At 41.4% G+C, this 26,752-nt stretch overlaps 1 long non-coding RNA gene across 1 annotated transcript; it reads left to right on the forward strand.

The window, feature by feature from the left end:
- The first annotated feature begins 2,487 nt into the window (after positions 1-2,487).
- Positions 2,488-25,940, forward strand: LOC148151961 (uncharacterized). Its single transcript, XR_015761162.1, has 4 exons — positions 2,488-2,526; positions 14,000-14,159; positions 21,703-21,781; positions 23,977-25,940. It is a non-coding gene; the product is annotated as an uncharacterized LOC148151961 (long non-coding RNA).
- The last annotated feature ends 812 nt before the right edge of the window (positions 25,941-26,752 follow it).

Genomic DNA, 26,752 nt, shown 5'->3' on the forward strand with positions numbered 1-26,752 from the left:
ACTATAAAGGAAAAACTGATATGACTATAATATTTAATAACAAAATTATTTAAATACAACAGATTTTTAAAATGCTCTTAATTTGTTTTATTCTTACACTTCCAAATTAATTAATTTCCAAATGTTCTCATGCTGAGTGTCCCTGAATATTTTTTCCATTTCAAATGCCTGCTTATTATCACTGTTTGTCACTCTTATTAGAGTCATAGAGTCATAGAGATGTACAGCACGGAAACAGACCCTTCGGTCCAACTTGTCCGTGCCGACCAGATATCCCAACCCAATCTAGTCCCACCTGCCAGCACCCAGCCCATATCCCTCCAAACCCTTCCTGTTCATGTACCCATCCAGATGCCTTTTAAATGTTGCAATTGTACCAGCCTCCACTGCTTCCTCTGTCAGCCCATTCCACACACGCACCACACTCTGTGTGAAAATGTTGCCACTTAGGTCTCTTTTATATCTTTCCCTTCTCACTCTAAACCTATACCACTCTAGTTCTGGACTTCCCCACCCCAAGGAAAAAACCTTGTCTACTTACCATATCCCTGCCCCTCATGATTGTGTAAACCCCTATAAGGTCACCCCTCAGCCTCCGACGCTCCAGGAGAAACAGCCCCAGCCTGTTTTAAATGACAAAATTGCACTCACCTGCACCACTCCCTCTGGCAGCCCGCTCTAAACACTCGCCACCCTCTGTGTGATGAAATGATCCCTCAGGACCCTTTTGTATGTCCTCCCTCTCACCTTGAACCCATGACCTCTAGTTTTAGACTCCCCTATCTGGGGAAAAAAAACGGTTGGATATCTACCTTACCTGTACCTCTCATGATTTTGTTAACCTCTGCAAGGTCTTCCCTTAGTCTTCTACGGTCCAGTGGGGAAAAAGTCACAGCCCTTCCAGCCACTTCCCATAACTCAAACCTTCCAGTCCAAGTAGCATTTTAGTACATTTCCTCTGCACTCTCTCCAGCCCAATAACATCCACTTGGAGACACACCATTGCTCTGCCATTCTCACATTCTGATTGCTTGATCTGAACTGTTAACATCTTTTCTCCACCAGCACCCTACACCCACTACCACCACACCAACACCAACCACCATACTCCACCCGACTATTGCATAAATGCTGTCCCTTCCACACTTCTCTTCAGCTCTGTATAAAAGTAGGCACGTACCTCTGAGGCTCTATAAGGCTCTGGTCAAGCCATATCTGGAGTATTGTGTGTAGGTCTGGGCCACATATCTCAGGAAAGATGTAATGGCTCTGGAGTGGGTCCAGAGGAGGTTCATGAGAATGGCACCAGAAATGAAATGTTTAACATATGAGAAGCATTTGAGGACTCTGGGTCTAAACTCGATGGAGTTCTAATTGAAACTTACAGAATACTAGACAGAGTGGAAATTGGGAAGATGTTCCCATTGGCAGGAGAGATTGGGACCCTGGGCACAGCCTTAGAATAAAGGGAAGACCTTTTAGAACGGAGATAAGGAGAAATGTCTTCAGCCAGAGTCATAGAGTATTTGGAGAAAATGGCTGTTGAATCTAATCATATTCTTTTTGAAGCAGAGGTGGAGTCTTAGTAAATTCAAATAGTTTCCTGTAAAGACTCATCTGAAATTGATGACTCAGTGATTCAGACTAAATCCTAATCTCTCCATCCTAGGCTAATGCATTCACTTTTTTTCAGTATGAGTAAGTTATAATACTTCATCCCTTGTCATGTCACCACTCATCTACTTCTCACAAATGTCAGTGCATTGTGGTCTCAGTCTCAACTATTTCATATGTAATAGGTTCTACCTGATCTAAGCTGCAGGTTTTGGGCCTTTCCAGATATTTTCCTGATAGTAGGACAGTGTAACAAAGGAAATAAAAGTGCATTCCATTGAACTATTATAGCACAGATGAAGGAGGCCGTATAAACCAGTATTTCTGTGCCAGCCATTTTACCAGAACAACCTGAAGCAAATCCTATTGGTCCACTCTCTCCGATAACTGATCTCTTCTTCTACTTCAAATATTTACCCAATTTCCCTCTAAAAGATACAATCATCCCTGTCTCAACCATTCTCTATTTGAATACATTCCAAATTACAACAGCTCCCAGTGTGGAAAAAAAATGCAACGTCTCTCCTTATTCCCTCAGTGATAATGTAAAATTGATAATCCTTCATTGCTAACTTTCCAAAAGAAGGTATTCTGTTTTTCAGATAATCAAATTTCTTCAAAATTTCTTCTCTTCTGCAATGTGAATAGTCCCAATGTCTCAGACTCCTCTTGGACTCGACGTACCGGATATTAACTCAGAGATGGGGAGCTTGCAGGGGACTGCTTTGAGATCAAGAGACCTAAAAGAATGGGTTTCTTTCAGATGTGGTTGAATTTAATGGTAGGACCTGATTACCATTTTTGTTTTACTTTGTTTCCTTGTTGCAGCCATTCCAGATTGAAAGATTAACTGACTGTCAAGTGGGTTTGCCTTCAGCATCAGGCATCAGGAGACAAAGAAGCTGCAAAGAGGTATAGACTGGTCAAGTGAGTGAAGAACAATGTGGCAGATTACGTTAATGTGGGAAAATGTGGAACTATTCACAATTGGCAGTCAGGAGAGAAAAACAGAACTTCTTTTAAAGGCATGAAATATCAAAACATCGATGTGCAGAGAGACTTGGGTGTGTTTGTACAATGAACATATAAAGTTCACAAACCAGTGGAAAAATGAATGGCATGTTAGCCTCTATTGTAAAGGAATTGGAGTACTGCTTGATGCAACCATATTGAAATGAGGAGAAATTTCTTCTCTCAAAGGCTTGTAAATCTTTGGAATTCTCTACCATAGCATTTTGTGGATGCTCCATCACTGGATATATTTAAGGGTTAAAAAGATCTTTGTTTTCTCAGGGAAATAAGGAATATGGGAAGCAGATGAGAAAATATAGTTGAGACAGTTGATCAACCATAAACATATCAAATGATGCTGATTCAAAGGGGCATATGTGGTCTACCTCTGTTTCTTATATACCTTAGGTTCTTAACTGGAAAAAAGAGGGGGAGGGCAAAATAATGTAATGTCTTCTGGGGAGATTGAAAGAGTCATGAGTGAAGAGGTTGAGGGGAGTTTGGGATCAGGAGAGTTAAAGGGGCAATCAGAATATTCCTGGAGAAAATCAGGAAGGTCAGTGTCAAGAAATTTGAAAGGTCAGTGAGGTGGCATGATCACAGGGTGGTAGAAATGCAAGTAAACTTTATTCCCAGGAATGGGAAACAGCTCCTGGATCCAGGAATTGTCATCTCATGTTAACCAGCAGTTTCCCGAGGCCTAGAACGTTCAGCTGGCAAGGGCTAAGTTTAATATGAGACAAACAATATTATACTACTTAAATTGCTAAACCACCGCCTGAAAATGCATTGATAGCCAAGATAGATGCCTATTCAATTTCTAGCCTTTGTTCCATCACAGCATCTTCCAATTACAATAACTCTTTGTTTCCTCCTAATTAGACAAATATATAAGCATCGGGGAGAAAGTGAGGACTGCAGATGCTGGAAATCAGAGCTGAAAGTGTGTTGCTGGAAAAGCGCAGCAGGTCAGGCAGCATCCAAGGAACAGGAGAATCGTCGTTTCGGGCATAAGCCCTTCTTCAGGAATGAGGAAGGGGCTAAGATAAAAGGTAGGGAGGAGGGACTTTGGGGAGGGGCATTGGAAATGCGATAGGTGGAAGGAGGTCAAGGTGAGGGTGATAGGCCGGAGTGGGGTGGGGCAGAGAGGTCAGGAAGAAGATTGCAGGTTAGGAATGCGGTGCTGAGTTCGAGGGATTTGACTGAGACAAGGTGGGGGGGAGGGGAAATGAAGAAACTGGAGAAATCTGAGTATATCCCTTGTCGTTGGAGGGTTCCTAGGGGGAAGATGAGGCGCTCTTCCTCCAACCGTCGTGTTGCTATGGTCTGGCGATGGATGTCCTTGGTGGAGTGGGAGGGGGAGTTGAAGTGTTGAGCCACGGGGTGGTTGGGTTGGTTGGTCCGGGTGTCCCAGAGGTGTTCTCTGAAACGTTCCGCAAGTAGGCGGCCTGTCTTCCCAATATAGAGGAGGCCACATCGGGTGCAGCGGATGCAATACATGATGTGTGTGGAGGTGCAGGTGAATTTGTGGCAGATATGGAAGTATCCCTTGGGGCCTTGGAGGGAAGTAAGGGGGGAGGTGTGGGCGCAAGTTTTGCATTTCTTGCGGTTGCAGGGGAAGGTGCCGGGAGTGGAGGTTGGGTTGGTGGGGGGTGTGGACCTAACGAGGGAGTCACAGAGGGAGTGGTATTTTCGGAACGCTGATAGGGGAGGGGAGGGAAATATATCCCTGGTGGTGGGGTCTGTTTGGAGGTGGCGGAAATGACGGCGGATGATACGCTGTACATGGAGGTTGGTGGGGTGGTAGGTGAGGACCAGTGGGCCTCTGTCCTGGTGGCGGTTGGAGGGGCCGGGCTCAATGGCGGAGAAGCGGGAAGTGGAAGAGATGCGGTGGAGGGCATCGTTGACCACGTCTGAGAGGAAGTTGCGGTCCTTGAAGAAGGAGGCCATCTCTATTCTCGGGCGACCAAATCAACACAGACATTTACTATAAACCAACCGACTCCCACACCTACCTAGACTACACCTCCTCCCACCCTGCCCCCTGTAAAAACGCCATCCCATATTCCCAATTCCTTCATCTCCACCGCATCTGCTCCCAGGAGGACCAGTTCGAAATCCGTACAACCCAGATGGCCTCCTTCTTCAAGGACCGCAATTTCCCCTCAGACGTGGTCGACGATGCCCTCCACCGCATCTCTTCCACTTCCCGCTCCTCCACCATTGAGTCCCGCCCCTTCAACCGCCATCAGGACAGAACCCCACTGGTCCTCACCTACCACCCCACCAACCTCCATGTACAGCGTATCATCCGCCGTCATTTCCGCCACCTTCAAACAGACCCCACCACCAGGGATATATTCCCCTCCCCTCCCCTATCAGCATTCCGAAAAGACCACTCCCTCCGTGACTCCCTCGTCAGGTCCACACCCCTCATCAACCTAACCTCCACTCCCGGCATCTTCCCCTGCAACCGCAAGAAATGCAAAACTTGCGCCCACACCTCCCCCCTTACATCCCTCCAAGGCCCCAAGGGATACTTCCATATCCGCCACAAATTTATCTGCACCTCCATCTATTGGATCCGCTGTACCCGATGTGGCCTCCTCTATATTGGGGAGACAGGCCGCCTACTTGTGGAACGTTTCAGAGAACACCTCTGGGACACCCGGACCAAGCAACCCAACCACCCCATGGCTCAACACTTCAACTCCCCCTCCCACTCCACCAAGGACATCCATCGCTAGACCATAGTAACACGACGGTTGGAGGAAGAGCGCCTCATCTTCCCCCTAGGAACCCTCCAACCACAAGGGATGAACTCAGATTTCTCCAGTTTCCTCATTTCCCCTCCCCCACCTTGTCTCAGTCAAATCCCTCGAACTCAGCACTGCCTTCCTAACCTGCAATCTTCTTCCTGACCTCTCCGCCCCCACCCCACTCCGGCCTATCACCCTCACCTTGACCTCCTTCCACCTATCGCATTTCCAAAGCCCTTCCGCCAAGTCCCTCCTCCCTACCTTTTATCTTAGCCTGCTGGACACACTTTCCTCATTCCTGAAGAAGGGCTTATGCCCGAAACGTCGATTCTCCTGTTCCTTGGATGCTGCCTGACCTGCTGCGCTTTTCCAGCAACACATTTTCAAATATATAAGCATGCAAACATATGAATGATGGGAAGCAGTAGGCCACTCAGCCCTTCTTGCCTGCTCTGTCAGACAATAAAAATATGGTTGATCTGATTACTCCACATTTCCACCTTTTGCTGTTAATTTTTCAGCCACTTGCTTATTAAGCATCTATCTATCTCTATCATAAAATGATTCAAAGACTCTAATTTTTAAGACAGTTGCTAAAACTCGCAGTCCTCTGTGAAAGAAACTTTCTCCTCCTCTCTTAAATGGGTCACTATTTGTTTTTAAACATTGACTCTTAATTCTATATTCTCCCACAAAAGGAAACATCCTTCCCACATCTACCCTGTCAAGACTCTTGAGGATCTTATATGTTCAACCAAGTCACCTCTTACTATTCTAAACCCCAGTGGATACAAGTTTAATTTGCCCAAACTTTCCTCATTAGTGAACCTACCCATTCCACATATTACTGTAATAAACCTTCTCTGAAATGCTTCTAATGAAGTTATAACCTTCTCTACATATAGAGACCAATTCTGTACACAATGCTCCAGATATGGCCTTGTCAATATCCTATATAACTGAAGCATAGCCTCTCTATCTTTGTATTCAATTCCCCTTGTGATAACATTCTATTACCTTTTTAATTACTTGCTGTATGTGCATACCAACCTTTTGCAAGTCATACACTCTGCATCTTAGAACTCTGCAATCTCTTACAATTTAGATAATATTCTTTTATTTTATTCTTACAACCAAAATAGAGAATTTCATATTTTCCATATTGTATTCTATTTCCACATCATGTTGCTAATTTTCTTTAATATGAACTTTCACCTTTCTAACTGTCTTCTTGTGTAACACTTTACCAAAACTTTACTAAACCAAACTACTGCATTCCCTACATCTAACCTCATAAAGTGCTCTAAAGTTTGTCAAACAAAACTTCCTTTCCCATGTATTTCTAAATGGCCATTAATTTTATGTCAAAGTATGGATTGTTAGGTTTGCCTACGCTTAATGTTAAGAGAAGTCACAATTCATTGACTTACTCTTCTCACCACTCATAAACATGGGTCAATTCCATAGCACACATACTTAAGTTATTAATTTTTGGCCAAAAAGATTTATCTTCAATAATCCGCATGAACTCACGTTCATAAGAAGAAATCCTATTGGCATAAAAATCTAATCAGCAGTTGTTACATTTTTAAAGTTAAAGGTATTTTCTAAGTAGAGATCAAATGAATATACAATATGTGGAGGAATGTTTAATAAATCACAAATTGAAATGGTACCATTAACTTCAGAGGATGAAAGTCTACATTACGGATGAATTCAATAGAATTGTCGAGCCAAAGATTTGAATCAATGTCAATCTACTCAATTCAACCATGAGCTATCAACTGTTACAATGTTGCAAAATGTGCCTACATATATTTAAATAGGTTATCTTAGAAATTAGAGCTTCCCATTTCACATCTGAACTAAATTATTCCAGAGGTGTACGTTCATTTGCTTAATTCCAGAAATGCAGGTTCACTGCATTAATTCCAAAGTTGAAAGACTTTCCTTATGAGAAAAGATTGAATAGTTTAGTCTATGCTGACTTGAGTTTAGAAGGATGGGACAAGACCTAATTGATGTATATAAAATGCTAAAAGGTATTGTCAATGTTGATATAGAGCATATATTTCCCCTTCTGGGACAATCTGCAATAAAGGGTCAATAGTTTTAGGCTGAAGGGTGACAGACTTAAAAAGTGATAAGGAAGAAAATACTACAAAGAAAGTTTCAATCTGTGGAATGCACGACCTCAGAGCGTGGACAACACTGAGACATTGAATAAATTAAAGGAGAAGATCTAATTAGTCATGGATTAAGGGTTTTGGGGTTTGGGTAGGAAAATGGTGTTGAGGCTGAGATGAGATCAGCCAAGATCGTATTTCATGGCAGAGTAGGCTCAAGGTGCAGAATTGTCTATTTCTCCTTCTAGTTCTTATGTTCTTATGAACTTCTGAATTGTTTGTCTTAAGAAACATGGAGTATATCTGATCTGAGAGCATTCCAGATTCAGAGGTTAGCTCTGAGAGGACATTGGGTAATGGGAGAGGATGGGGATGAAAGGTCAGGATCAGGTCAAATTGGATGTGTATTGGGATGGACCAAAACAGAAATTGCTGGAAGAATTCAGCAGGTATGGTAGCATCTGTAGAGAGAAAGAAGAGTTAACATTTTGAGTCCAGTGAGTTTTTTTTTGTGTAGTGTATTGGGATGAGTTCAGGTCAGGTTGGATGAATGGGTGTCAGAAGGGTTTCAGATCAAGATGTCAGGTTGGAGAATGTTGGATCGAGGTGGGGTTGGCAAGGGTCAGATTAGTGGTGGGAATCAACTCACATTAGTTTGGGGTCAGCTTTATAGTTGTCCAGGAGTTTTCAATCCCAAATGTTGTAAATATTCATATGTGAGTTGGAACTGTGAAACTCTATCTCAGAGTTGTACACGTTTTCGGAGGGTTCCAGACACAGGGTAATTGCCAATCGGACATCTAAATTTTGTGAATAATTCCTGGCTAGTTCTGAGCACTGCAGTCCATCTTTCAGGATATGTAGCTGCAAAACCTATCTTCCAATTGCCTTATATTTTAGTGCCTGTAAGTTAATACAGGCAAGTATGACTTTCAGGTGATAAGTTCAGTTTCACTAGCGCTTGTTTTAAGTAAATAGTCAGAGACAGGAATTACAATAGCAAAAATATCCAAGAACATTATAAATGGAATGTATAATGAAATGCAGTACAATATTTGCAAGTTATTACAATCTCATATTATACAATTAATTAAATCTAAGTCAAGGTGATCAACAAGATTTGTTTGATTAAAATTTACTGTCTGTTTCTGTGTATCATGAGATCCCTAACAATGTAAAAGCAAAATGGGAACAGTAAGCGATGTAAATATTTGAGCATGTTTTCTTCTAAGAAATACAACATCTTAACTCGGATGTCCCTCGTGTTGTATAATAGTAGAAGGGTCTGAAAGAGTTAATGCTGAGAAGTGCAACAAGTAGCACCCAATATGATGACTGGCAGAATCTTCCCAGCCCCTGGATGGCTTGGGCAATGATAAATTAGTTAGGAAAAGATGGTGAGAACAGCAGAAATCTGATCCTCAATGTTGAGACAAAAAAAATCTACCAAGTTTTGAATGGTGAGATGAAAATTTTGCTAATGAGCTGTGAGAGGCCTATTTGCATGCGTTAGCATCCAATTTATACCAAATCTCATCTCTTGCATTTGCCTATTCTCTCAATCACCAAAGGGATAGTAAATGGTGATGATTCCTGACTTGAAAGTCAGGGTGACTCCCTGCAGTTCGTCACTTCATCCTCTGGGCTTTCATGTTGGACAGCAGTCACCAACATTCCTTGGCAGTGATCCTTCATCTGCTGGAGGGTGACAACTGATATGTTTCAGCCTCACCACATTATTAAAACACATTTCTGATCCAATTACAATACAGTTCACCACTTCAATGCTGCTTTTAGGAGCACACCGGCGTACTGCTGCCGCGAAGGTAGTTTGTATGCAGTGTCAAGGACCCACCTCATGGTACATGATAAGGCTCCTTGCCTGCTCTCATTATGCTCACTCACATTGGGCTGATTCAATGCTCATAGCATCTCTGCTTCCTTTTTTGTGTATTGTCCACACATCCTAAAAGTAAAAAATTCTGTCTTGCCTTGCTTTTTATTGTAGACAGTTGGCCTGTCTTTGGTTGTCAGAAGTGATCAGTTAAGGGGTGAACATGTCACTCCACTGTGGTGTGCAACATAAAACTCACATCTGCACCATGTGTCAACAATGAAAACCCGAAACAAACAAGTAGAGTTGATAAGAGGGAGACAGTAGATGTGGTTTACTTGGGCTTCCAGTTGACTTTCAATAAGGTCCCACATCAGAAATTAGCGTTAGTACAATTAAAGTGCATTTCACTGGGAAGTGATCAGACATGAATAGCGAAACAGTAGTCAGACAGGATACAAAGTATAGAAATAAAGGGATAATTTTATGAGTGACAACCAGTGATTCATGGATACTGCAGGGATCAGTGCTGGACCCCTGCTATTTAGAATATATATTAATGAGGAAACTAAATGTATTATCTCCAAGTTTAAAGATGACACAAAGTAGGAGAGTGAACTGGGAGGAGGATGTAGCACTGCTTTATTGTGATTTGGACAAGTTGAGTGAATGGCAAACCCATGGCAGATGAAATATAATGTGGATAAATATGAGGTTATCTACTTTGGGAGCAAAAACAGGAAGGTAGTTTATTAAATGAATGGGGATAGATTGGCAATGAGATCTGGGTGTCCTTGTACGCCAGTCTCTGAAAGTAAGCAGATAGGTGCAGTGGGTGGTAAAGAAGGCAATGATAATTTGACATTTGTAGTGAGAGGATTCCATTACAGGAGCAAGGCTGTCTTGCTGCAATTGTATAGGGCCTTGGTGAGACCACATCTGGACTATTACATGCAGTTTTGGTCTCCATCTTTGAGGAAGGATGTTCTGGAGATAGAGGAAGTGCAATGAAGATTTACCAGACTGATTCTTGGGATAATGTATGGAGAGAGACTGGATCAGTTAGTATTATATTCATTTGAGTTTAGAAAAATAAGAAGGATCTCATAGAAGGCTAAGAAAAGGGAATTGCAGGAGACATGTTCCCAATGATGAGTAGTCCTGAAGCTGGGGTCATAGGTTAAGGATGCAGGTAGGCCATTTAGGACTGATTGAGGGAAATTTCTTCACGAGAGAGTGGTGAGCCTATGGAATTCTATGCCACAGAACGCAATTAAGGCCAAAACATTGAATATTTTCAAAAGGAATTAAAAACAAACATAAAAAATAGGAGCTGGGGATGCCATTTGGCCCATTGAGTCTGCTCTGACATTCATTACGATTATGGCTCATCATCCAACTCAAAAGCCTGTTCTCACATTTTCTCCCATATCTTTTGATCCCTTTAATCCCAAGCGCATTATCTATCAGTTGGACACTTGGTTGTGGTCAGGATCAGGGCATCTGTACCTCTGCAGTCTGGGGACTGGGCCATGGTCTGTTCTGCAGGTCCAATTGAACCAGTTTGGGGAGAAAGTGAGGACTGCAGATGCTAGAAATCAGAGTAGTGCTAGAAAAGCACAGGTCAGACAGTATCTGAGGAGCAGAAGAGTCGACGATTCAGGCAGATGCCCTTCATCAGGAATGTGGGTGGGGGAGGGGTTGTGGTGGGGCGAAGAGGGCTGAGAGCTAAATGGTGGGGTGGGGCTGGGTGGAAGGTAGCTGGGAAGGTGATAGGTAGATGCAGGTGATGGGTGATGGTGATAGGTCAGAACAGAGGTTGGAGCGGGAAGGAGGGAAGGAAGATGAACAGATAGGACAGTTCAAGAAGGTGGTGCCAAGTTGGAGGGATCATTCTGGGATGAGGTAGGGGGAGGGTTGATGAGGAAATTGGTCCCATACATCAGTTTGGAAGCTGCACAGATATCAGATATGACTGCCTCACCAAGTCAGTCAGAGAGGTGTACCAAGGACAGTCTTGTGTGGCTGCCCACTGAAAATTACCAAGAGTGAGATATAATCAGGAAGCACTTCTGTGGGGAAATTGGAGAACTCATTTATGGGAATTGGAGGCAGCATGCTAGGACACAGAATGGATAATAATGGTGAAAGGAAGAGCAACACAACATATAAAGGGATGAGACAGTGCAGCATGGAAGGCAAGCCATACTGTGGGAGGCATTCATCGATGGTCAGCACCAGCCTGGTTTTGATGGAAGGCAGTGCACTACTGTATCTGGCATGACCATGGTATGACTGGGGCTCAGGAAGTAGAGTGGGGAAATGAACAATTAAATAAACAGATCAGGTGGGGCAGCTCAAAGCTAATGGGGTTGAGGGGGGCAAGGAAGAAGGGAATATGAAGATTTGGAGGGTTACCTCAACTGGGAGCTTGAGTCTGTGTCTCGCTTCATGAAGTAGGACCATTGTTTCCTTCCATTCTCAGTAAATCGCAAGTGAGCAATGAAGATGAAAACAGCTGCCTCTACACCTAGTGGGCAGAGCATGTGCTTCATTGTCTGAAGGAGGGTTGTCCAATTTCATGTGAAGTGAACAATACTCCCTCTAATTGTTTTCTGGTGTGCAGATCTCCAAGGTCTATGTGAGGCATTGACTACCAAAACTGAAGTCAACATATCAGCACACAGATCAGCATGCACAGAATCTCAGAACATCAGCAAGCTTAGAAGGATCATTGGATATGAGGTCTGTCAAAGGGTAATGGCATTGAACTTACATTTGCACAGTAGAGGTGAAGGATACCTAAGTTCACACAATGCTGCATGTGCACCTTAGGCATTGATCTACTGTGTTGACTAAAACTCCTGGTCCCAAGCACTCCTGACCACATCAATCAATATTATAATCAATCCTATTCATGGCTGTGAGGCAGAAGCAATGTTTTGTGTCCTGGAAAGATTCACCATAATCGCCAAAGTAGCAATCACCTTCCAAGGTCTTATAGGAGCGTGCACTTCACACCTTAGGCCATAAAATGTTTATTCTATAATCATATGTGCAATGCTGCCTTTCTCAGTACTGATGAGGTTGGAAGTTGGGGAGAGGTCATCATTGTTGTTGTCACTTGTACAATCTCTTGCTCTTTGTTTGCCAAAATGTTTGAGCAACAGATATTTGAATCAGTGCAATGAAGTGTAGTAGTCCACATAGAGGTATTCAACTGATCTCCTTGTCAGGGGTTGACATCATGGGCCCATCTCCTGTCTGGAACTGAAGAAACATGGATGTCTCTTCTTCAAACAGCTTTGGACACATGCCAGTGAGGTGCTCACTTATACCTGCACCTGACTCTAATTTTGCTAAAGTACTTTCCATGGTGTCAGTACCTGAGCTTGTGAAAGGTGCAGGAGGCAGTCTTGTATCCTCTGAAGGATCTGCGTCTTCTTCCTCAAAGGTGAAGAAGGAGATCTCATACAGGGCTATTTTTAAAAGCAGAGACTGCACAGGTTCCACTGCAAGCTGCAGGAGACAAAGGAAATGGTGAGTTGAAAATAAAGTTAGAAGTTTCGACACAGTCGACACAATGCTCACAACACAGTCAGACTGACAATGATGCATGTGTCAATGAATCTTACTTGGTTATTAAGACATTGAGGTTTCAGCACCACCACATGAGCAGTCTCTACTCTCTCCCTCTTATGAAAGGATCCTCTCCTTGTTCAGGGTGAGTAGACCATTGTGGAATGAGACAATGGAGGTTTTGAATGAGATGAAAGTGCTGTTAGTGCTGGTAGAGACAGGAGGAAAGCAGGGAGGTCTCCCAAGTGAAGAAATAGGCAGGTCAGGGACCATACAAGATTAATTGCATGGGAATGTGGATGGGGAAGTGATAAGACAGAATGAAGGAAGATATAGCATGCAATAGTGAATGTGGTACACCATGAATCTTGGTAGGAGGTGAGTGCAGTAGCAGAGATAGAGCAAGTGGGAGGTATCAGAGAGAAGATGATTGCACTCAGTCATGCAGAACACATGAATACTTTTGGAACATTCTTGGACGTTCCACTAGACTGAGAACAGGACATTGATCTGAGTGACAACCTCCTCTGGGAGGGGCTGGTGATGTCATCCCCTCTGACAGTCCTGGAGAAAGAAGACAGCTCTTCTCTGCACCACTCTACCCATCAGAGCCTCCAGGTCCCTATCTGCACAGTGAGGTGCCAACTTGTCTCTGTCAGCCATCGCTGAGGCAATTCTTTAGGCCCAGCATCCATACAGGGTATCTCTGTTGTGACAGCACTTGACCAATGCACAGCTGCATTTTAAATATGGCACGGTACTGAAAATCTGGGCAGGTGCTGGAAATGGAATGCACTTCCATTACTGAGGAGTGGAATATAGCATGTGTGGGGCACCATAGGAGCATAATACTTAGCAAATGAGGTGAGCTGCAAAAAACTCACTACAGCTCATTAAGTAAGTCCTCCATGCAACTCCTCAAAATTGACATAGCCATTTTCCCGTAATTTTAAGCACAACATTTAGCATGTCAATGTAACTTGTACCTAGTCGCTATTTTGCAAAAAAATGACATCTTCTTTAAGACAAGAATCTCTTCTTGTGAGAGTATAAGTGGTTTTTCTCTATCACAGCAGATCATACAGGTCCTGTAGATCCCTACCAGGAAAAAAAGATGGTGGCAAAAATCTACCAGATGTATCTTAACGTGAAGATTCATCTCACAACCCATTACCATTACCAAGGCTTTTTTTCTGTTGGTTTGAAATCCTGGACCTCCATATCCAGCAGTAATGGGTGAGTAGCATCACCATAGCAGTTCAAGAATACTTAACACCGCCTTCTCAAACATAATTAGATACGAGCAATAAATGCAGGCCTTGCTAGTGATGTCCATATCCTAGGAATGCATAAAAAAGTAAAGTATTTACTAGAATAAATTCTAAGGCAGCAAACTGCATTAAGATGTTGTTGGTAGGCTGTTCAAGGTTGATTCATGTGGTTTGCAGCATCATCCTCATTTCACTGTAAGCTACAGCCCTGCTCCACAATGCAAGCTGTGGGCTACCTTATCTGTGTTATATATTGCCACAAAAATAGTTTTTTGGCTAATTTAACTTGAAAGGATTTATATTTTTTTGAAATATGATCAAAAAGAAAAACATCTTGGCATCATACTTATGCAGCAAATTGCAAGTCTCTGAGGCGCTATTAATAATGATGTTGAACTAATTGCACCAAGGTTTAAATCATCAATTTTGTTCTCCAGATTTTAATACACAAATATTAATCAACTCATAAATATTTCTGGCCATGTGATTAAATTAATTATGAATGTTTAATTATATAATTAACTACACATAAAGCTGCAGTCAAGGCAATGTATTAATAAACAATGTCCAAACACAACGCTCAATATGTTTGCAGGGTTCTCTGGACAAACATTTCAGTTATTTAGTCACTACATCAACTTGACAGTCCTTGCAATTGGCTGCCAAGACTACTAAAGCTAAGACTTTGCTTAGCAGAGTCATAGGTTAGAAAGGGCAACTTGTCATGCCACTTTATTTGTGATAAATGCATGATAATTCATGCTGGAATAGCAACAGAGAGGCCTGTCTCTGTAGGTTCCAATTATTATCTCTTGCAGTCTCTCTCTCCCTCTGTCTCTGTGCCCACTGCACCCCCCTCACATTCAAATCGATATCAACCCCTCTAGTCCTCTAATTTGTTACTTTCACTTCACTAGATGCCCAACTCTGATTACATATTTGTTTCTCAATTTTCCATTTTTAATCCACTTCGTGACACACTTATGAATTGTTAACATTCATGTTTTTGTGTTCTTAGCCATTCATATTTTTTAGTCATGTCACTGACCAGAAAATGTGCTTCTAGGCAAATATTCCCGATGTGCAACACTCTGTTTTATGAAGTTGAACTTCATAAAGCTCTGTTTTACAAGAAATGGATTTTTGCTGATATATTATGAACAATTTATTTGAAAGATCCAATGAAATGCAGGATATATTTTTGTATAATAGCAAGAAAAAATGCAAAATAGGCTAAATTTAAGATTTCTTTAATTACATTTGTGAAATGTAAATATTATTGTTGTATTTCTCCTATTAGTGGACACTGTCAAAGGCATGGTGACCTTTTCACTGTGATAGTCAATCGATTCTGAAAAGGTTGTGGCAAGCGATCTGTCAGTGGGATGCCGAGCCATGAGCCATAAAATATATGACCAAAAATTCTGACAGTTCCAATTCGCTACAACAGAGAGAAAGGACCCATAAAATGGATGCTCTCAGTAATGGGGAGCAATATTTTCCTTCATGGTTTTAAATGTAGATATTATACATCTTTTCAACAGAATAGAATTGAAAAGAAATGTAAAAAATAATCTGAATTAAAAGCTGGAAGGTCTAGAAAAGCATAATATTTTAAACAGTGTCTGAAATGAAAAGAAATGGTTTGTGATACAAAGAGTTTGAAGAAATATTACAGACCAAATGCTGACGGATGAAAATTCTGCTCAAATAGCCAATCAAACAATTTCCAGAAAAACGTGGTAGCATTCATACAATTGTATCTCAAGATGTAATCAGGAAACTGAACCTTGTGATTATATATATCCTTGAATCTTTGAATATCCCTGATGAATTTTAAAATCAATGTTGCAGATTTGTTAACAATGAACCCTCAGCCTCTGATGCTCAAGATAAAATAGCCCTAGCCTATTCAACCACTCCCTATAGCTCAAAACCTCCAATCCTGGCAACATCTTTGTAAATCTTTTTTGAACCCTTTCAAATTTTCACAACATCCTTCCTATAGCGGAGAGACCAGAATTGAACGCAGTATTCCAAAAGTGGCCAAACCAATGTCCTGTACAGCCGCAACATGACCTCCCAACTACTATGCTCAATGCACTGACCAATAAAGGGAAGCATACCAAACGCCTTCCTCACTATCCTATTTACCTGTGACTCCACTTTCAAGGAGCTATGAACCCACACTCCAAGATCTCTTTGTTCAGCAACAGTCCCCAAGACCTTATCATTAAGTGTATAAGTATTGTCCTGATTTGCCTTTCCAAAATTCAATACCTCAAATTTACCTAAATTAACGTCCATCTGCCACTCCTCGGCCCATTGGCTCATCTGATCAAGATCTGATTGTACTCTGAGGCAACCTTCTTTGCTGTCCACTGGACCTCCAATTTTGGTGTCTTCTGCAAACTTACTAACCAAACCTCCTATGTTCACATCCAAATCATTTATATAAATAATGAAAAGCAGTGAACCCAATAACAATCCTCGTGGCACATTGCTGGCCAAAGGCCTCCAGTCTGAAAACCCTCTATCACGACCCTCTGTCTTCTACCCTCGAGTCAGTTCTGTATCCAAATGGCTAGTTCCCCCACTATTCCATGTGATCTAACCTTGCTAACCAGTCTATCATGAGGAACCTTGTCGATCATGTTCACTGCTCTTCCCTCATCAATCTTCTTTTGTTTAGTTCCATGTTTTTAAGAAAGGATTTAGTGGCACTAGAGGCAATTAGATTCATTAAATTAATTCCTGGGTGAAGAGGTTAATTTATCATGAATGATTAAGCAAGTGAGATGAGGAGAAACCTTTTTGACTTAAAGAGTTGTTAGGATTTAGAATACACTGCCAAGGAGAATGGTGGAGGTGGATTCCATAGACAGCTGGATATATATTTCAAAGTGATGAATTGAGAGAGGGCTATGGAGATAAGGCTGGAGAATGGGACCAGCTTTCTCAAGAATTGGATCAAACACAATGAGCCAAATGCCCTCCTTCACTGCTGTACTATAATTCTAAGCTAGGCCTTTCTTCTTTAGAATTTAGAATGGTAAGTGATTTATTGAAACAGGTCAGACTTTGAGTGAGCCTGATAGGGTAGATGTTGAGAAGTTTCCATTAGTCAAACATAGTCACAGAAAGGAGAACATTAATTGAACACAGAGATGCAAGTGAATTTCTTCTGTGAGTAGTGAATGTCTGGGATTCTCTGTCCCAGATAATTGTGGAGACTAGATCACTGAAGGTACTTAAAGAGAAAATAGATAGATTTTTGAAATAAAGAAGTTGAAGGCCAGTTTCTCATGACCTTCAACTTCTTTATCTCAAAAATTTATCTATTTTCTCTTTAACTACCTTCAGTGATCTAGAGGACTGGGAAAGTTTAGCCATGATCCTGTACATGGCAGCTTAGACTTGAGGTGGTGAATGTCCTAACTCTGCTCCTGTTTGTCAAGTTCTGAAGTAAGGCTGGAATTAAAGCATTTTTTGAGTCTTCTGCTGTCTTAGGGATTTCGTAAGGATTCTCTTAGCCATCTGGTCAGGTCTTTCAATTAACCCTTGGGTAATGAGACAAGAGATAATATTCTCTGAAGGAGAATTTAACTGTGTTTGGAATCGGGTTACATGGTGTCATGTTACTCTTTCACAAATCCATTGCTCAGTGAACTTATCTCAAATCTTTGAATTTTCAATTAAGGAGGTATCTTCAAAATAGTTCAAAACAACATTTTTTCCATGTTTTTGCAGATGCCTATCCAGTACATAGCGAAATGAGCTGTAGGTTTATACATCTGCATTCTAACATCAATTTCATGTCGTTTCTGAAAATGTTCTTCTTGCACTATTTACAAATTAATTATTCTGGATCCAGATAACAAACCATCTTTTCCAAATGGATCTCATCTGATGGACCAGCGCTGACTTATTGCTGATTGTGCTTGCTATATCTTACCAGAAGACTTGCGCCTAGAGCTTTGACTCTATCCAGTGGTCGTCCATTGTCTATCTGCCTGTGCAATGTGACCACCTTGTTGCACATGCTGCCCATGGAGATGTCACTATTGTGAATACTCCACAGTGTCTGGTTAGATCTGAAACAAGGATTTCCAGTAATTGCATTGTCACCCTCGACACTGGAAATGTTCACAAATTACTACATCACATAGGAGGAGTATTCCATGACTTACATTAAATTACTCTCTTTCTATTGACTTCCTTTAGTTTAAAAAGTATTGAAATGGGTTTTCCAGTGGCCAGATAGTTGTTATTCCAGTGTAGATGGGAGTTATGCATGGATATCCTATGATAAAACACTCCAAAGAAATTCCAAGAAATTGAACCTTCTGCTGGGCAATTCCCCTTTACCATGAATCTTCTGAAGTCTCCATTTAATTCTGAGAGTTTGGACAGTTCTGAAGAAATTAAGTAAAATAATTACTCAGAGAAGGTTAAAAGTATTAAATATATTGCCTAACTTCTTTGTAACTATTGAACTGACCCAATACTTGCCTCATACAACATCTCTCCCAGACCACTTACGCTCCCAGACCCTGATCTGACAGCACCTGGGGACCTGACACACTATGGCCCACAATTGGACTGGTCCATCCATTCTCTAGACCCAGACTGACCACATCCCCCTACCTTTCCGCTCCCATCCCAACAGACCCAACCCAAATAACCCTACTGCCCAGTGCATGAACCCAACTCTTAACATTGTTAGACTAAAATCCCCTCAGACCCAGCACAGACCCTTCCCTGTGCTCCCTATCATTTGTCCCAATTTATCCTCCCCATCCCAACCTACACCAAAAACTGCATCAGTTGCCTTTCTACCTCGCACTCTACGCACCTGGCACTATAACACTTTCACACCTGGTACTATAACCCTACCCCAGCTGGCACCCTGTTTACCTGACATCCTACCCTCCCAGCACCCTTAAATCCCAGCCACCTTATGTACTTACAAATTGACAGCAACTGTCAAAGAGGCTGTTTTGACCTTTAAATTTCAGAGTACAGCAGTTGACTGCTATAAAAAGAGAAAATGACAATTCTACACAATGAAAGAACTGTCAGAATGGAAATGCAACTCTGCATTTCTGAGAGAGTCCTGATTGGAATCTCCTCCCAGAAATGCAGGGCTCACTTCTTTTATAAGAAAGGACAGGAGTGGCAATCAGTGTAAGATCGCCACTCCTTGGAAAATCCTACCTATTAAATATAAAGTAGGCATTTTACTGTTTTCATTAAATTTTAAGAACTTTTCAGAGAAACTAAAGGCCAAATTTTGCTTGAAAGACTGGACAATGCTCACATTGTCTTACTTGTCAAGGGTACCACTCTTCTTGCAATGCCTCAGTCTCACATGATGAGCTTATATTTTCCCTGTGATGTCACTGATGTTTTCAACACTCACCCCTCTCATGCAGATTTGCAAAGAAATGGGAAAAAAACATCTCTTTCAAATTCTCAAAAACAGTTAATGTTTCCACTCTGCATTATGTTTAGAGACCTTATCACATCCCCCTGGAGCAATGGAACTTGAACTCAGGCCTCTGCAGCTCAGAGATAGGGGCATTACTATTGCATCGTATGATTCCACTAGGTTACTCCTACTTGTATTGAGAACACTCAGATCAGGCAGTTACATATGTGAGTTAAGCCGGTTACTTAATTGGTTGATCTCACCTGCTATGCAGCAGAGGCTTTGATTTGTTTGCCTGGCCCTGCCCCATTGCCTCTAAGAGACTTTAGGCTTAAAACTGTAACTGTAAGTAAAATACGAAATTGCAGGCAAGCAGTCCTAGATTTTAAACAAGATTTACCCTTAAAATCTACAAGTCTTATCCCACTTGGCACCAATTAACAGTCTTTCCACTCTGCATCAGAATACCATTCTTCATCCAACTGCTTTGACCTAGATGTGCTGGGCTTTTAAGAAGCTTAAATATTCCACAATACCTTTACTTGCATATTTCAAGCCACGTGATAGTCAGCCTTGCATCTTCATTGAATAAGTCTTCTTAATATAAGAAATCAATAACAGTTGCTGATTAAAGAGACCTGGTTGATGGATCTTTTATCCTAAAGCTAACAGACATAAAGTATATAACTGCCTGCATCAGGAACTAGGTAAAGGACTTAAAAATATGTTGTGATCAGAGGACCTATAGGACTAGAAATAGACTGTGTACTCCTTCAAACTTGGTCATAGTAGAACATAGAATGGTACAGTTCAGCAGAGTACAGGCCCTTCGGCCCTAGATGTTGTGCTGGCCTTTTATCCTACTCTAAGATCAGAGTAACTTACATACCCTTTATTGTACTAACTTCCATGTGCCTATCCATGAGTCGCTTAAATGTCCCTAATGTATCTGACTCCACTATCACTGCTGGCAGTGTATTCCACGCACCCACCACTCTCTGTGTAAAGAACCTACCTCTGACATCTCCCCTAAACCTTGCTCCTATCACTTTAAAATTATGTCCCCTCATGATAGTCATTTCCGCCCTGGGAAAATATCTCTGGCTATTGACTCTATCTATGCCTCTCATCATCTTGAACACCTCTATCAAGTCACCTCTCATCCTTCTTCACTCCAATTAGAAAATCCCTAGATCCCTCAACCTTTCTTCGTAAGACATGCCTTCCAGTCAAGGCAGCATCCTGATAAATCTCCTCTGCATCACCTCTAAAGCTTCCATATCTTTCCTATAATGAGGCAACCAGAACTGAACACAATATTCCAAGTGTGGTCTAACCAGGGCTCTATAGAGCTGCAGAATAACCTCATGGCTCTTAAATTCAGTCCCCTGTTAATGAAAGCCAACACACCATATGCCTTCTTAACAACCTTATCAGCGTGAGTGGCAACATTGAGGGATCTATGGACAAGGACCCCAAGATCCTTCTGTTTCTCCACACTGCCAAGAATCCTGCCTTTAACGTTGTATTTTGATTCCAATTCAACTTTCACATTTTTCCAGGTTGAACTCCATCTGCCAATTATCAGCCGGGTTCTGCATCCTGTCAATGTCTTGTTGCAACCTACGACAGCCATTCACACTATCCACAACTCCACCAATCTTTGAGTCATTGGCAAACTTACTAACCCACCCTTCCAGTTCCTCTTCCAAGCCATTCATAGCAATCACAAAGAGCAGAGGTTCTAGAACCAATCTCTGCAGAACACCACTGGTCACCAAGCGCCAGGCTGAATACTTTCAATTTACCACCACCCTCTGTCTTCTATGGGCCAGCTAATTCTGTATCAAGACAGACAGGTTTCCCTGCATCCCATGTCTCCTTACTTTCTGAATAATAGGCATGGAAAGAAAACTTTCTTTACCCAGGAAAATTCCTCCTATTAATTCTGTTTCATTCTCCACAGATACTGCCTTACCTGTTGATAATTTCCAGCATTTTCTGTTTTTATTTTAGATTCCAGGCATCCGCGGTATAATGTATTGTAAAAATTAAAAAGCACTATTTTTTCCCACAGGAAAGGTTGTGGAAATCTGAATTGCTGTCCTTACAATGCTGGGGATATGGAATAACTACAATTTACAAAGCTGAGAATAGTAAGCTTTTGTCATAATTCCGCCTCCCTTTTGTCATAATATGTTGAGTGAAGTGAGTGAAATAAAAGTCATGCATGATCTAACAAATTGGTAGAATATACTCAAAGGGCTGAATAGCCTACTCCTGTTAATGTACATCTGTCTCAATATTAAATCCACATTAATATTTTTCAAATGTTAAAATTAAAAGGTTTCTCTGAAATAAGGAAATTATACTGTGTATCTATTAGCATATGAGTGTTTAATGAATTAACTTATATTTTAACAGAGGGTTTAATCTATTTACTCTAAATTTCATTTTAACAAGTCAGTACTTCCATTGGAATAGCAAAATCAAATGTCAAACACACATATTAAATGTTCATATGTTAATATTCACACAATGCAATTGTGAAGTAATTGATTTTTAAATTCTCTAACAACAGTCTAATGAACATTATTACACTGAATAACAGAGAATCCAAAGAAACACATGTTTATTCTCTTAAATTAGCTGGAGTTGAAATGAATCTGCTGTCTCTATAGACACTTTCATATACCAAGAGGAAGCACTTCTCTCGCAGCGCAGTAAAATAGTAAATAATCTTTTAAAATTGGCTTTTAACTGAATATTTTTATGACAAACTTTATTCATAATAATAGCAGTTAGTTTGTGCTGCTTCAATAACAAGTTCTGCATTAAGAATTAATCAAAATGAAGATGTCAGCTATTAACTGATATCTTAAAGGATATCATTGTTACCTTTTATACTCCTGTACATAACAATCCTTGATCCTTTTATGTCATTTGATTAACATGGATTAGTAAATCTATACAAATCACTTCAGTGCATGATACATTCATTGGGATATACATTCATCCTGTGCAAAAACACAAAACAATGTTGGGAATCAGCAGTTTGTTTCAAGTGGAGTGTAAAATGGGCTACCAATTTACTGTCACCTGTTTGTCCATACCACTCTTAAGTAAGTTTCTACCCTACTAAGTTTGGGGACGATCAAACATATTTGAAATATTATTGTCGGTAATTATTATGCTAAAATTCCGAGAGTTAAATAAGGATTGAATAATATGAAATGAATAGCTGGAACTGCATGAGCTATGTCATTGAATGTCACAGGCATTCACAAGATTACTTTTGTTAACAAAGCTCATTATTCTTCATTGAAAGGTTATCATGTAATGCCACATAGAAGCTCACTAATTAGCCTCCATGACTTGGTTTAAAATAAGCAAGGTTTCACCAATGATGACATTATAAAGGAATAAGAGGAATTAAGATATTCATTCAGTTTTTGTGGCCTGTACCAAATAAATGTTTTAGCTATTGCCCTTTAAAATATATTACAACTGGTTTACAAAATTCTTTGGCCATATAAACTCCCTGGGGATAAATGACAGCAAGATCACAGGTTAAAGGTCAGACGCCAGATGATTTGGTATCGTTGTTGAAAAAAAACTGAAAGCACTTGTTAACCTGCATTAGATTATCATAATTCCACCAGATGCACAATTTCATATTGATTTATGCCTGACTTTTTCTGGTATCAATCTAAGGTCAAAAGTACACTACTCACTTCATTGCTATAATAATAAATACAGAATGTAAGGATACTTAGGTGTTTGTGATTTCAGCATTTAAACTAAGCAAATTTATGATCAAACACAAAGGATTTTGGTTCTGTCAGAGTTCATTGCAGAATATTTTAAAAAGCAGAATGTGTGGTTTAATCCATGCAGAGATGTTACATGTTTAAATATGCTTCAATGACCATAGAATCAGTATATAGAGTGAGAAGCAATGTGTAAACTTTAAAAAAAACCTCTAATAATCCTATTTTCACTTAACAACTTTGCCTGTTAGGATATGTTTTAAGATTTATAATTATTATAATATTCACAAAAGTATTAGTCTCACTTAAAACTCAATTTCAACTGTGTTTTCATGTCAGCCACTAGCAGCTGTTAAGATGGCAGATTTTAAAACCTGAAGAATTATTAATTTTTTCTTGTCAGATTCCTCAATATTATTAAATGTACTTTTCAAATATGTCACTGTCCCATTGTGAAGATTGCTTCTTTGAGGGACAATTAATACTTTGACTTATTCTGCCTTTCCTTGTGACGTTGTCAATGGGTTGTGGTTGAACCAGCAGGAATATTTCATACCATAAAGACGTTACATAAATTACAGGACAATATCAGAACAGACAACATCAGGAATAATAGAATCTCTACAGTGTGGAAGCAGGGCGTTTGGCCCGTCGAGTCCATAACCTTCTCCGAAGAGCATCACTGTACACCAGCATATCCCAAGATTCGCCTGCACATCCATGGACATTATGGGCAATTTAGAATGGCCAATCCAGCTAACTGCACATCTTTAGACTGTGGGAGGAAACTGGAGCACAAAGAAGAAACCCACACAGACACAGGGAGAATGTGCAAACTTCACACATTTGCCTGAGGCTGGAATTGAACCCCAGAAGAACTTTAAACTATTCAACAAAACTTCTTTAAATAAATTGAATAGTTCCAGAGTGGTACCTGCCCTGAGAGCCCCATACACATGTGTTCCCACTGTCACCGCTGATGTTGTCAGATTGGTCTTCCTGAGAGTCAACCCAAGGAAAGTGAAGCCTAGGAGTCCCTGGCCGAACACTCAGATCCTGTGTGGCATAAGTATTCACCAACATCTTCAACTTCTCCCTCCTATTGACCAAAGTCCCTACCTGCTTTAAGAATACGACCATTATCCCAGTACCAAAGAAAGCACATGCAATGTGCCTAATGACTATTGCCCAGTGGCTCTGACCTCCACCATCATGAAGTGCTTTGAGAAGCCTGTCATGACTGACATCAACTCTAGCCTCCCAACCTGCCTTGATCCCCTGCAATTTGCCTATTGACGTAACAGATCCACAACGGACGCCATTTCCCTAGCCCTGCCACTCATCCCTAGACAACAAGGACACCCATATTAGACTCCTATTCATCAACTACAGCTCCACCTTCAACACTATAATCCCCTCCAGATTGATCTCAAAACTCTGAGACCTGAGTCTTGGCTTCATCCTGTGCGACTGGATCCTCAGTTTCCTGACCCACAGACTGCAATCAAAGAAGATAGACAACTGCACCTCCTCCACGATAATCCTCAAGAGTAGAGCCTTTCAAGGTTGCATTCTCGATACCCTACTGTACTCCCTGTACACCTATGACTGTGTAGCCAATTCTGAATGAGCGCCATCTACAGGTTTGCCTACAACACCGCAGTAGTAGGATGGATATCAAACAACGATGAGTCAGAATACAGAAAGGAGATAGGGTGCTTGGGTCATGCTGCAATAGTAAGAACCTCTCTCATTGTTGGTAAAACAAAAGAACTGATCATTGACTCAAAAGGAAAGGAAAAGAACATACCCCCATATACATAAATGGAGTGGAGGTCGAAAATGTTGAGAGCATCAAGTTCTTAGGAGCGTCACCATGTCCTGGACTTCCCATGGAGATGCGATGGTCAAGAAAGCACAACAATGCCTCTTCTTCCTCTGGCAGCTGAGGAAATTTGACATGGCCATAAGAGCCCTCACCAACTTTTACAGATGCACCACAGAAAGCATTCTATTTGGGTGCATAACGGCCTGGTATGGCAACTGTTCTGCCCAGGACTGTAAGAAAATACAGGTTGTGTGCACAGCCCACACCATCACAGAAACCAAGCTTTCATCCATGGACTCCATTTACACTTCTCATTGCCACGGAAAGGCTGCCAATATCATCAAAGACCTTTCCCACGCTGGTGATGTTGTCCTCCACCCTCCTCCATCAGGCAGAAGATATAGAAGCTTGAACACATGCAGCAACAAGTTCAAGAACAGCTTCTTACTTGTCATTACTAAATTAATGAATGAACTTTCTAAATTCAAGTAATGCTGATCTGGGTAATGTTGATCTTGCTTCACACATCTCCTATGCAGTGTAACCTATGTGCCTCACTGTGTTTAAGAACACTATGTCCTTGCTTACTATGATCTGCCTGTATTGCTCTCAAACAAAGCTATTAACTGTACTTAGGTGCACGTAACTACAATAAATCAAATCAAGTATAATCAGGTGAATCTTGATGTACAACTGTTCGTTGCTGTATAACCAGCTCATTATTAAAATGGCTGTGGACTTTCTGTGCAGCAAAGAACAATGGTTGGCTGTGGGATAGACAGGGAGAAAGTGAGGACTGCAGATGCTGGAGTCAAGAGTGTGGTGCTGGAAAAGCACAGCAGGTCAGGCAGCATCCGAGGAGCAGGAGAATCAATGTTTCAGGCAAAAGCCCTTAATCAGGAATGAGGCTATGAGCTGAGGGGGTGATGAGATAAATGGGAGGGGGGTGGGGCTGGGAAGCTAGCTGAGAGTGCGATAGGTAGATGCAGGTTGGGGTAATGGTGATAGGTGGGAGAGGAGGGTGGAGCAGATAGGTGGGAAGGAAGATGGACAGGTAAGACAGGTCATGATGGTGGGGCTGAGCTGGAAGGTTGGAACTGGGGTAAGGTTGGGTGAGGGGAAATGTGGAAACTGGTGAAATCCACATTGATGCCATGGGATTGGAGGGTCCCAAGGTGGAAAATGAGGCCTTCTTCCTCCAGGCATCGGGTGGTTAGGTAGTGACAATGGAGGAGGCCCAGGACCTGCATGTCCTTGGCGGATCGGGAGGGGAAGTTGATGTGGTCAGCAACGAGGTGGTGTGGTTGGTTGGTGCAGGTGTCCCGTAGATGTTCTCTAAAGCGCTTTGCGAGTAGGCGTCCTATCTCCCCAATGTAGAGGAGACCGCATCAGGAGCAACGGATACAGTGAATGACGTGTGGAAGTGCAGGTAAAACTCTGCACTGCAGGATGTGGAAGGCTGCTTTGGGGCAAGAACGGAGGTGAGGTGGGAGCTGTCGGTGCAGGTTTTGCAATTCCTACAATGGCAG

This window comes from Chiloscyllium plagiosum, unplaced genomic scaffold (genome assembly GCF_037043375.1).
Source record: "Chiloscyllium plagiosum isolate Xiang-an unplaced genomic scaffold, Cpla_swu_hap1 HiC_scaffold_2, whole genome shotgun sequence".
In the NCBI taxonomy this organism is placed as follows: Eukaryota; Metazoa; Chordata; class Chondrichthyes; order Orectolobiformes; family Hemiscylliidae; genus Chiloscyllium; species Chiloscyllium plagiosum.